The 11,366-nt window shown below is 50.3% G+C and overlaps 1 long non-coding RNA gene across 1 annotated transcript in view; it reads right to left on the bottom strand.

Moving 5' to 3' along the window:
* Positions 1-2,266: 2,266 nt before the first annotated feature.
* LOC116870748 overlaps positions 2,267-11,366 on the bottom strand; it is a 45,059-nt gene continuing 35,959 nt past the window's right edge. Inside the window, exon 3 of the long non-coding RNA XR_004383287.1 lies at positions 2,267-2,368. This is a non-coding gene — a long non-coding RNA (uncharacterized LOC116870748). The remainder of the gene's footprint in view (positions 2,369-11,366) is intronic.

Raw genomic sequence — 11,366 nt, 5'->3', positions numbered from 1 at the left:
TGTGGGTGGGAGGAGGGAAAAATAGAGGAGAAGAGGAGGCTTGGGCAGGCTTGGGTGGGGCTGCACAGGGTGGAGTCCAGCGGGCGGGGTATACCCCTGCTGGCAGGGTTGGTGGGTAACCGGAGGGGTCCTTCCATCCTAGCAGCTCTGGCGCCCGCAGCTGGGCACCTGGGAATCAGACCCAGCTCTGAGGACCTGGCCAGATCGGAGTCGGGGGTCTACTCTGTGCTGGGCACGTGGAGGACGCTCCGATCAGCATCCCCTGCTGTCAGATTTTCCTTCACTGTTCTATTCTTCTCCATTGCATCTTTTAACCTATTTTTCATTTCTTCTTGCTCCCTTCCCCACCTCCGTATGTGGCTCCATAGAGCAGGGGCTGTTCGTCTTTATCGCTCACTACTTTATTGCAATATTGCCTGGAACAGGGCCCAGCACGCACTAGGTGCTCAGTTAAACTGTGTGGAAGCACCGAATGTCTGAATGCGGCCCCGCTCCGCAGCCGGGAGAGCCTGTCTACCACACGCGATTCCTCCTCCTCTGCCCCCGCCGGGGTGAGGCTGGGGGGTCCCAGGAAGCCCGCCTCCCGGACCACGCAGGACGTGTTCATGGTCCACAACGTGAATTCAAAGCTGCTCCGGGGGAAGACGTGGGAGCTTTGCACGCACACCCTGGATATTCCCTGAAAAATCCGGGATGACAGACTGACCATGACCCGAGGGAGGAGAGAGCCGGCTAGGATGATGCAAAAGGCCAAGGCAGCTGGCAGCCAAACGAAGTTACGGCCACTTGACAGGACGATGGCGCGAACAAAGGCCTCCCTGCCTCCGGGAACTGCTGCCAAGCGCGGTGACACGCGGGGCGTGACACACGGGGCTAATCGCATCTGAGGGCGCGGCGCTGCCCGGGAGCGGCCGGCGGCGCTGGCGGGGCTTTCGTCACTGCCCGCTTGCCGGGAGGAGCTCATTCATCACCGTGCGGGGCCAGCACGGGCGCCCCGATTACACACAGGGAGCGAGGACCACGGTGGGGAGGGCACGTCCCTGCTGGTCCCCTTGGAGACACATGCAAGGAAATAAAAAGCCATGGGTAGAAAGAGATGTTGGGGTCTAGCCAGGCCTGCCCGGGAACGCTGTGTCTGTGGGGGGCCATTCACCTCACGGACTGGGGCCCATAGGGCTTTGGTTAAGCTCGGGCTCATGGCTCATGGGCTCATGGCCCGGTCTATAGGCAAAGGTTTTTAAAAACCTGCGCTCAAATCCCAGCTAACCCTCCAAGCTGGGGTTCCAGGCACTGTCATTTTGAGCTCTGTGGCCTCAGGCCAGTCATCCCAAGGTGTATGTGGGTGAAGACAGGGTTTATATCTGCTCAGCTCACCTAACAGGTTTGCTGGGAAAATTAAAAAGATGGGGCAAAAGGAAGCGCCTTGGGAACCACCCAGCCTGGAGTGCAGGAAGGCATGCGAGCAGTGCGGCCAGGTCCCCCACCGTGTCCCTGGGCCGGGGAGTTGTGGGGGGCCGCACAGTAGCCCTGAAACAGCAGCCACCCACTGGAGGGTGGCCTGTAGTCAGCCATCGAAACCAACTGGCTTTCAGGGCACACCCTTCATCTGCAGGAGACGCCTTTTCAGATCTTCGGGTGGTTCCTAGAATCCCACTTAAGGCCCCCTGGTGGGCAAGCTTATGGACACCCCCCCCCACACACACACACACAGTTCTTGGCTTGTTTTCAATGCTTACTTTTGGCAGATACATTTACAATCCGCTCCATAATCACAAGGCATTTTCCATTTTGTGAAACTCATACAAATGTAATCCTTAATACCAGAAGATTGGCATCATTATGCTTATTTTACAAAGCACAATTTTGGAGAATCAGAGAGGTTGGGTGAGCTCCCCAAAGCGACACAGCCAGTCTGTATCAGAGACAAGCTCTGACTCCGGGCTTCTGAGTGCAGGTGAGATTGGTGCCTGCTGGGTAGACAGAATTGCCTCTCCTTCCAGTGTCGTCTTCTCTTTGGTTTGGGCTCATTTTTGTTGTCTGCATTGCTTAATGACTTCCCCTGACAAATCTAAGCAGACCCTCTTTCAGAAGGGGATCCCCTGGACTACAGAATTCTCCCTGGGAAAAGAGGAGCCTGGCAGTTTTCTGAGCAGGTACCTTTCTACTAGGATACCGAGCAAAGCAGGGCACCTTACCTCACAGGCACCGTGCTGCCCTTGAGGACTACAGATGTGACTCTTCCAACATCTAAGTTGCGGACGTGGTTACGGTAGATCTCCTGGGTGTGAGATGATGGACACTCTCTCCCCTTAAAGGAAGCACAGTGCATGTACTTCCCCGTGGAGAACTTGTGTCTGGATTCATAATGCTGGGAATAAAACAGAGGGAAGAGAACTTTCATTTATGCTAAAAATGAATATACTCTCTGATTTTCAAATGACAGTTCACATATTACCAATCCCGTTCACATCATTACCACATCTAATTCTTACCATAGCCCTGTGAGAGTAGTTCTAACCCTGTGAGGCATTATAATTCCCATTTTAAAGACTGGGGACACTGAGGTTTAAAAGGGCATAGATGACTTGTCCGAAGTCACACGGCTCATACACGGTAGAGACAGACCGAAGACCTGCTTCTTCTGTCTACAAGTTCAGGGCTTTTCTCAGATGGCAACATTTTCTACTTTCCATGGGTGAGAAGTTTGCTAACAGTAAATTCCAAGGTTGACTCGAGTCAGGCACTTCTAACGGGGATCGCTTTAAATTCCTTTTAACATGATTACTTTTCTCTTCTCTAGGAATCCTGAAATCAGGTTAATGGCATCGAGTCTACCCTTATCACAGACCCATGACACTACATCTAAGCAGATGTTGAGTGAGGACAAAGTCACGTATGAAGAGACCCAGCGGTCACTGCCTGGGGTTAGATGACTGGGCGCTGCCTGGGACTCTGCCTGTAGAGATCCCAGGCTGGGCTAGTGTAGCTTCAACAAGCACTCACAGAGCGGCACGAGCTTTCTCGAAGGATCCCACACATTTGAGAGTACGTGTGTGTCATAGTCCCTATCTTCGAGGAGTTTACACTTTGGTGGGAAGGTGAGATTTCTTATAAATGTTGAATGGCAATGTACAAAACGGGATGGAGTGAAGCGCCCATCTGCTTGTCACGTAGCCCGGAAAGGCTTCCTGAAGGAAGGAGGTCTCGAGTGCGTCTCGAGAATGGGTAGGACTTGGAGGGGGCGGTTTTCCATTCTGGTGGAGGATGAAGTGCCACCAGCTGGTGGAGTGTGGGGAGACGCGTGGCTCCGAGCTCTCTGGCCACAGTGTACACATTCCCCGAGTCCTGGCAGAGACAGGTTTTAATCTCTGAGCCTCTGTTCCCTTTTCTGGAAAGAACCTCTCTCTCTTGCTTCCTGGTCTCCCTCTCTCTCACGCCCCATCTACCTGTCAACACGGGTCGGGTCAACCTCCCTTCTGTTAGGAGACCTCCTGTGCCCTTCCTTTGCACGGCACTGACCGTGTGGCATGAAGACGTGTTCGTAAGTCTGGGAGCCTTGAGAACAGGGATTCCCTGCTGTTGATTTTTGTATGGCCATTTGTTGAATAAATACAGATGAAAGACAGCAATGCAGATGGCATGAATAACCCTGCAAGAAGAATCCTGCTATAGGATCGTGTGGGCTGACACCTAGAAGCAGTGTGGTCCTGGGCCACTGCATGTACGATGCCTAATAAATCTGAATTACTGTTTCTTTGATGAATGAGTGGTTGATGGACTGACCGAGTTACACACACATCACGATGAAAACCCATCCTCACTATTCAGCTAAAGCTTGATTGACATTTTAGTTTTCCTTCAAATCCACGAGGCTTAAACCAAGGGAGAGTCAAAATGTGCAGGGCAGCTGAGCAAAGTCCGGGGGAGTGGGACTGGGGCTGGAGCTGAGGGCTTAGCATCAGCCGGCAGGCGACGGGCAGAGTCTGGAAAGGCAAGAGAGGCGCTGGAGATGCGAGCAGGAGCCAGGGAATCCAGTGCTTTCCTGAGGACAACAGGGCACGAGTAGACCTCAAAGCAGGGTGTGTTATAGATTATTTTTTTCTTCTTTTAAAGATAATTTATTTATTTATTTGTCAGAGGAAGACAGAGCGAGTGAGTGCGTGCGCACAAGCAGGCAGAGGCAGAGAGAGAAGCAGGCTCCCTGCCAAGCAGACAGCCCGATGCGGGACTCGATCCCAGGGCCCCGGGATCACAACCTGAGCCGAAGGCAGAGGCCCAACCGACTGAGCCACCCAGGTGTCCCTATTTTTTTCTCCTTTTAAAGACAGAAGCTCCTGACTGAAATGGAGAGAATGCACCCGAGCAGAGCAAGACTTAAGACCCAGAAGACATTACATTTTTTTCTAGTTCTGAGGACATTACAGAAGCTGGGAATGCAGGCTGGTGCAGCCACTCTAGAAACAGTATGGTGGTTCCTCAAAAAGTTGAAAATACAGCTACTCTACAACCCCAAAATGGCATTACTGGGTATTTACCCCGAAGATACAAATGTATTGATCTGAAGGGGCACATGCACCCGACTGTTCCTAGCAGCAATGTCCACAATACCCAAACCATGGAAAGAGCCAGATGTCTATCAGCAGATGAATGGATAAAGAAGATGTGGTCTATATATGCAATGGAATATTACTCAGCCATCAAAAGTGAAATCTTGCCATTTGCAATGACATGGATGGAACTAGAGGGTATTATGGTAAGAAAAATAAGTCAATCTGAGAAAGACAAGTATCATATGATCTCACTGACATGTGGAACTTAAGAAACAAAACAGAAGATCACAGGGGAAGAAAGGAAAAAGTGGAAACAAGACGAAACAAGAGAGGGAGACAAACCATAAGAGACTCTTAATCTTAGGAAACTAACTGAGGGTTGCTGGAGGGGAGGGAGAAGAGGGGAGGGGGTGGCTGGGTGATGGACACTGGGGAGGGTAGGTGTTGAGGGGAGTACTGGGTGTTGTTTAAGACTGATGAGTCACAGATCTGTACCCCTGAAACAAGTAATACATCATATGTTAATTAAAAAAGAAAGAAAGGAAGGAAGGAAGGAAGGAAGGAAGGAAGGAAGGAAGGAAGGAAGAAAGAAAGAAAGAAAGAAAGAAAGAAAGAAAGAAAGAAAGAAAGAAAGAAATGTTCCAGAAGCTTGGGTGTGAGCTGGCGGAGGCTGTGCTAGTGGGTCGGCTATGGGGACAGAAAACAGCAGAGTGGTTCGTGAGCGGGCAGGAGCTAGCATGGACAGGACTAGTGACAGCCTGGCCTGGCAGGGGGCCGGGGTGCTGGTGATGCCTGTACAGGAAAAGGAGCTGAGACTGATCTGGCTCAGGAAGCTGAGTGGATCCTAGTTCAGTTGAGGGCAACTGGAGGAAGAGGTGCAGTCAGGCTGAGAGGCAAGAAAGAGTGAGTTATTTTTCTACACATAGGCTTTGTTCTGAGTCTAAATTATATGATTTTCAGAGACGTAGCTATACGTAGATACTGATACATTATGCTTTCTCAATTAACATAATACTTTCCCACATAAATTACAGATGCTTCATAAACATTATTTTTAATAAGGGGTAAACTGGGAATAAATACATAACTTGTCAGAGCCGGGCGTGCTGATGGAAGAGGGTTACATATGCTGCAGAGGACAAGAGGCCAGCTGGCCCGCCCACAGGTCCTTCAGGAGGACCTGTTCTCAGCCTGGTGAGTGATACAAGGAACCTGTGGACAGCCTACAGATAAACTCAGGGGGCCCTGGGCGGTGCACACCAGCTGCGGTGAGGTCTTGGTCACAGGCGCATTGCCTGCCAAAGGTATGAGGGACCCAGAGAGCAGTCCAGGCCCCAGCTGATGGAGGGGGTAGGCTGCGGGAGCCTTTGTGACTATGAAGGAGGGTCTGAAGAAAATGTCCCCAACAAGCTGGGAGGAGAAAATGAGACTCTGTCCTTGAGAGTAATTGGTAACCTCAAAAGCTGAAAACAAATACTATCATTATTACCCACATTCAAAACCATTAATTCAAAACTGATGAAGTTTTCCTAGTATTCATCTATAAGGCAACAGGGGTAGAAAGGAGACTCTGTGCTACACTCCCCTTCGTATCTTTTGAATAATTCAGCTGTAATTAAAAAAAAATTAAATCTGGGCAAACCAATTCTCTCTTGTTCATTGACAGTAGTGATGGAGAAAGAAGTCAGATCACAGGGGGTTTTTTGACTTGTCCAGAAAGAAAGGGAATGACTGCATCTCACAGTGACTTTATTCATTTGAAAAGCATGATGTCCATTCCTAGAATAACACTACATGTTCACCTACTGAATTAAGAGGAAATGAGCCAGAATGGCTTTAGGGGAAAAGGACATGACATTAACGTCTAGGACTTAAATTCCAGTTGGGTTAACCTTCTTGGTGACTCAGTTTTTTAACCTATAAAATGGGTATAGCAAAACCTACCATGAAGAATCATTGAGACTTAACTGGGAGAACTTCTGAGAAGGCAGCTACCACCAATGACCTCCAACTCTATCCATGTCTATTCATTGAATCTTAGAATACCAACTTTCTGCAATTATTTTTTTTATTATTATATAATAAGTCGTCTCTGGAAATAAGAACCCCTGGCTAGGATGGGGTGACCAACTGTAGGCTAGGGTTCAGGTTTGCCCATGACTGTTCCCGTTTTAGTATCAAAAATCCTCCATCTCAGAAAATCCCTCAGTCCCAAGCAAACCAAGAGGTTAGCCAACTTAGCAATGGTCGTCAATGATGCCATCAAGAACCAAGTTACTTTTTTTTTTTTTAACTTGGCCCTTCTGAGTGTTGCTTATTGTATCATGGCTGCAAGATGGCTAATGCACTTCCAGCCGTCACGTCTGCATTCCAGGTAGGAAGGACAAGGAATGGCAAAAGGATCAAAGTCTTTCTCTTAGAAAGGTCTGCCTCTTACTCTGGAAAGAAAGCTTTCCTTGAAGATCTGCGCTTACACTTCACTGGCCAGAACCATTTCACATGGCCACCTCTGGCTGTAAGAGCAGCTGGGAAAACTGAGGACAGTTGACCTTTGAACAATGTGGGGATCAGGGGTACCAACTCCCTGTGCAGTGGAAAATCCATGTATAACTTCTGACACCCTAAAAACTTACCTACTAATAGCCTACTGTTGACCAGAAGGCTTACCTTGAACCTAAACAATCAAGACATATTTTGTATGTTTTAGGTATTACATGCTGTATCCTTACAATAAAGTGAGCTAGAGAAAAGAAACTGTTATTAAGAAAAAGAGAAAATAGATGTAGTGTGCCATAAAAATTCCACGCTGAATTAGACCCGTGCAGTTCAAAGCCATGTTGTTGAGGGATCAACTGTATTTTGTTTCCAAGCCCGCCACAGAGGAGGCAGGAGAGAAAGTAATGAGCGGCTCTGGGTGGTCAGTCTGCAGTGTCCGCTACATCCCCTCCCTCTTTATGACCCCCGGCCAATGCCGAGCCCCTGCGATGAGGCAGGCAGTGTGCTAGGATCTGCAAAGGGCAGAAAGATGAACACCATACAACCCTCATACCAAGTAAGCTCACGGTCTGGCACAGTCTGACATAAGGCACAGGGGAGCACGTCTGAAGGCCGCTGGGAGAGAGTAGGAAGTGTGCCGGCAAATCTTGCCCAAGATGCGGGTGGGAATGACAGGGGTGGTGGGTTAGCCAGGTAGCAATGAACATGATGCCTCTGCCAAGTAAGGATAAACCCAAAGATGTGAGGGCAGCACTTGGCAACAAGAAAGCTCCAGGAAGAAGAGCCAGCGGATGTGAGAAGAAGGAATGGGTGTGTAGGGTAAGTACCTCTCATCTCTGAAAATGACCCGGCTTTAGGGGCTTTGGTTGTTGCTATGGTTTTAGGGAGCCATTTCGAAAAGAGAGGTGCACAGGTCTGAGTGACCTCGAAGCCCACCCACCAAAGGGCTGTAAGAACTCATGGAGACAAGTCACCAGAGTAAATGAGATTCCAAACCCACCCTTGAGAAACAGAAAGGCAAACCCATATCATCTGAAGATCTTGCTGGGTCCCCAAGCCCTCATCCTACCCGTTTCCCAGCCTTTCAGCCGCTGAAGCCAGCCCTCTCCTCTCTTCCGCCTCTCTGTCCCCAGCTGTTGGATCCACCTCCAGGCCGGCCTGGCCAGCCCTCGGGCCAGCCAGTGCAGACTCAGTGGCCCCAGTGGCCGACCAGCACCATGCCTGACGCCAGCGACTGCCCAGGTTTCTAGGCGAGCAGCAGCGTGGCCCACCTCACCTGGGCAGGGTGCTGGCCCAGACCACAGTACAGCTCCCTCCCTCCCTGCTCTCAGGCTGCAGCAGTCTGTAACAATCCTTCACAAGCCTTACTATCTCACGGAAGCAGCAGAAAACCCCGCAAAGTGGGGACAGGTATCTCCAGAGGCTCAGGAGGAAATGTGGTCCAGCGAAGTCGGGTACACTGCCCCAGATGACCCAGCTACTTACTGGAAGAGGTGGGACTTAAACCTGGGTTGGATTCAAAGGCCTCTGCTTCTCCCACTGCTGTGCACCATTTCTCTGTAACAGCTGAGCCCTCTCTCCCTGGTCCCCGTGGCTGCAAGCTTGTCTTCACCCAGACCCCTGGCCCTGATGGCATCCTCTCGGGGAGAGGCTTGATCACCGGAGCCTTTATTACTCCATCCAACAAATATTTATTGAGTACCCCCTGTTTGCCAGGCACTGTGCTGGGCTGCTGTGTGATTTTCCGGATGCCTGAATTTGCCCATAGCTGGGCCCACCGTCCTCCCAGGACCATCAGATGCCAGAGCTTTGCTCTGTCCTTGGGGCACCTTGGCAGAGCGGCCTGTGGCCAGGTGCAGCCAGGCCCAGTGGCACAGCTGGACCCCTGTTCATCAACCCCGTGCATCCATGGCCCACCCTGGCTCTGCTTCTTGCCCTTTGTTGCCATGCCAGTTTGCAGTCTGGGCCTGGCATGGTTACCTCTGAGGCTGTCCCAGTAATGGCAATGCAGCTAGCCACTGCTGTCATCAAAGTCAGGGGTTCTGAGGATGGGAAAGAGTTGAAACAACCACCAGATCCACCTGATTCTTGATAAACAACATGATGAAGGTGAAGATTACAAGAGAACATAATGAGGGGGGAGAACAGTCACTCTCCTCACTGTGGAGGGTCCTAGAGGGGAGCCATGGAGGCACAAGAAATGGGGACTTGGGAGGGGAGGGGTAAAAGGAGTAAAACCCAAGTTTACTCAATGTAACTGCATTTTTTTTTTCTATTTGTAGAAGTAATACATGGGCATTGTGGAAAACTGGAAAGTACTAAAAAGCATAAAGAAAAAAAAGAAAGTAAAAAAAATTGGTAATTAATAAAAGTATAAAGAAAAAACTAAAACCACTGTGTGATTCCATTACTCAGAGATGATAACTACTGTTACCATTTTGTGTGTCTACCTCTAGATTTCGGTCTATGCACGTATGTGGATTTATTCTGTACATACTATTTTGTACCAATATTGTCTCACTTAACACTATATTGATATCCACCAGACCAAGTGTTTTAGGAAAACGTCCTTTCCACTGGCTCTACGGAATTCCATTCTATGGGTGCGCCATAATTTATTCTGGCTGTTTCCCCTCCACTCCCATTTTGTCCTAAATAAGTGATGTTGAGATGAACACTTTTGAACCTAAGTATTTGTGCACGCATCGCATTTTTCCCTTGGGCTGAACTCTGAGGGACACGGTGTGACAAACCACTTCGGCATGATCAGACTCTCTGCCCAGAGAGGAAGGCTGGGGGAGGCTTTCTGAGCAGGAACTAGGGATACCCAAAGGGGGACAGGCCGAAGCAGGGGACACCCCAACGCTTCACTTCTCTTACAGATTTTCTTTGAAGGCCCCTCTCGCTTTACTACTCAGAACTCTTCAGCTTCGAAATCTGCTGAAACCAGCTCAAGCAGACAAAAGAAACGGAGACAAGAATGTCAGGCAGCAGCCTTGCCAGTCCCTCCAGAAGAAAACCAAACGTCCTCTCCTCTCCCTCTCCTCTCCCCATGGCTTCTCATGGACCAGTGCATCTCCAACTTGAGAGTGCATCAGAATTAAAACACCAAGTGCTGGGAAGCCGATCCCCAGGTTTCTGACCAAGCATGTCCGGGGCAGGACTGAAAATCTGCGTTTCTAATACATTCCCAGGTGCTGCTGGTGCTGCTGACCCAAGACCACGCTTGCAGAACCAATGCTAGAGCACAACGTGGCTGCGGGTGCCAGGCACACACCCTCCAAGACTGCTACCATGCCCTGGTCTCTTAGCGAATGCCGCCCTCTCACCGTGATCCTGCCGCGTGGCACCCAAGCCAGGATGTTACCACCTTCCATCAGAAAAAGACCTCCCTGCCGAGAGGATGAGGCCCAAGAGGGGGTTGAGGTCGCTAAGGCCTTTTTCTGAGAAATGATTCCATCTGTGCTCAGGTGGTTTCTCATAGTCTAACTTGCTTTCCTCGGGCCTGACGTCCGGATGCCATACAGGGGTTGGGGAGTATCTCCCTGGCTCAGAACACTGGCTCCAAACGGCCCCCCCAGTCCAGGTAGCCATCAAGCAGGGCTTGCTGGGGAGTGTGGGTGACCCTCCACAGTATTCAGCCGCAAGCAAGGAAGGGCCCTTCCCTGGGTCTTGGATTGTTTGAAGCCTCACCAGACAGTGGCTCCGAGGGGCGGCCGACAGTGGACAACTAACCACCACCGAGAGGCCACAGAAGAGCTCTGGTGAAAACAAGACCTCATGACAGGTCCTGAAAGATTGTAAAAGAAGAACCAACATTTACTGCGCTCCTCTTTATGCCAGGCGCCAAGAAGCGTGCGTTGATCACCTGATTTAATCTTCCCTACAAACCTGTGAGTGCAGAGCTGGGAAAATGCGTATCATCAGCCCCATGGAACAGATGAAGACATTAAGGCAGAAAGGCCAGGGTACTTGTCCAAGGTCATTCGAGCTCTTAACAACCACTGTACAGCTGCTCTTGGGAGGAGCCAGAAAACTAAAAAGGGGCAAAGAGGAGGAAACACACACATGGAGTCCTCAATTCAATCATGCTATCAACGCTCCAAGGAGGGGAGAACAATCCCCATTTTCTAGGCAAGGAAACTGAGACTTAGTGAAGAACCTTTCCAAGGTCACACAGCTGGTGAGAGCTGCCCCAGTCGTGGAGCACAGGCTTTGAGCCCCCAAATCTGCCCCCACATCTACCACTGCGCTTCTCAGGGGCCATTCCTTGTCACGGGGGGGGGGGGGGGGGGGGGGGGGGGGGGGGGGGGGGGGGGG

The sequence above is a fragment of the Lontra canadensis genome, unplaced genomic scaffold, assembly GCF_010015895.1.
Source record: "Lontra canadensis isolate GAN:19392208 unplaced genomic scaffold, GSC_riverotter_1.0 scaffold24, whole genome shotgun sequence".
Classification (NCBI taxonomy): Eukaryota; Metazoa; Chordata; class Mammalia; order Carnivora; family Mustelidae; genus Lontra; species Lontra canadensis.
Note: the sequence above shows the minus strand (reverse complement) of the source record. Positions and strands in the feature narration are given on the sequence as shown.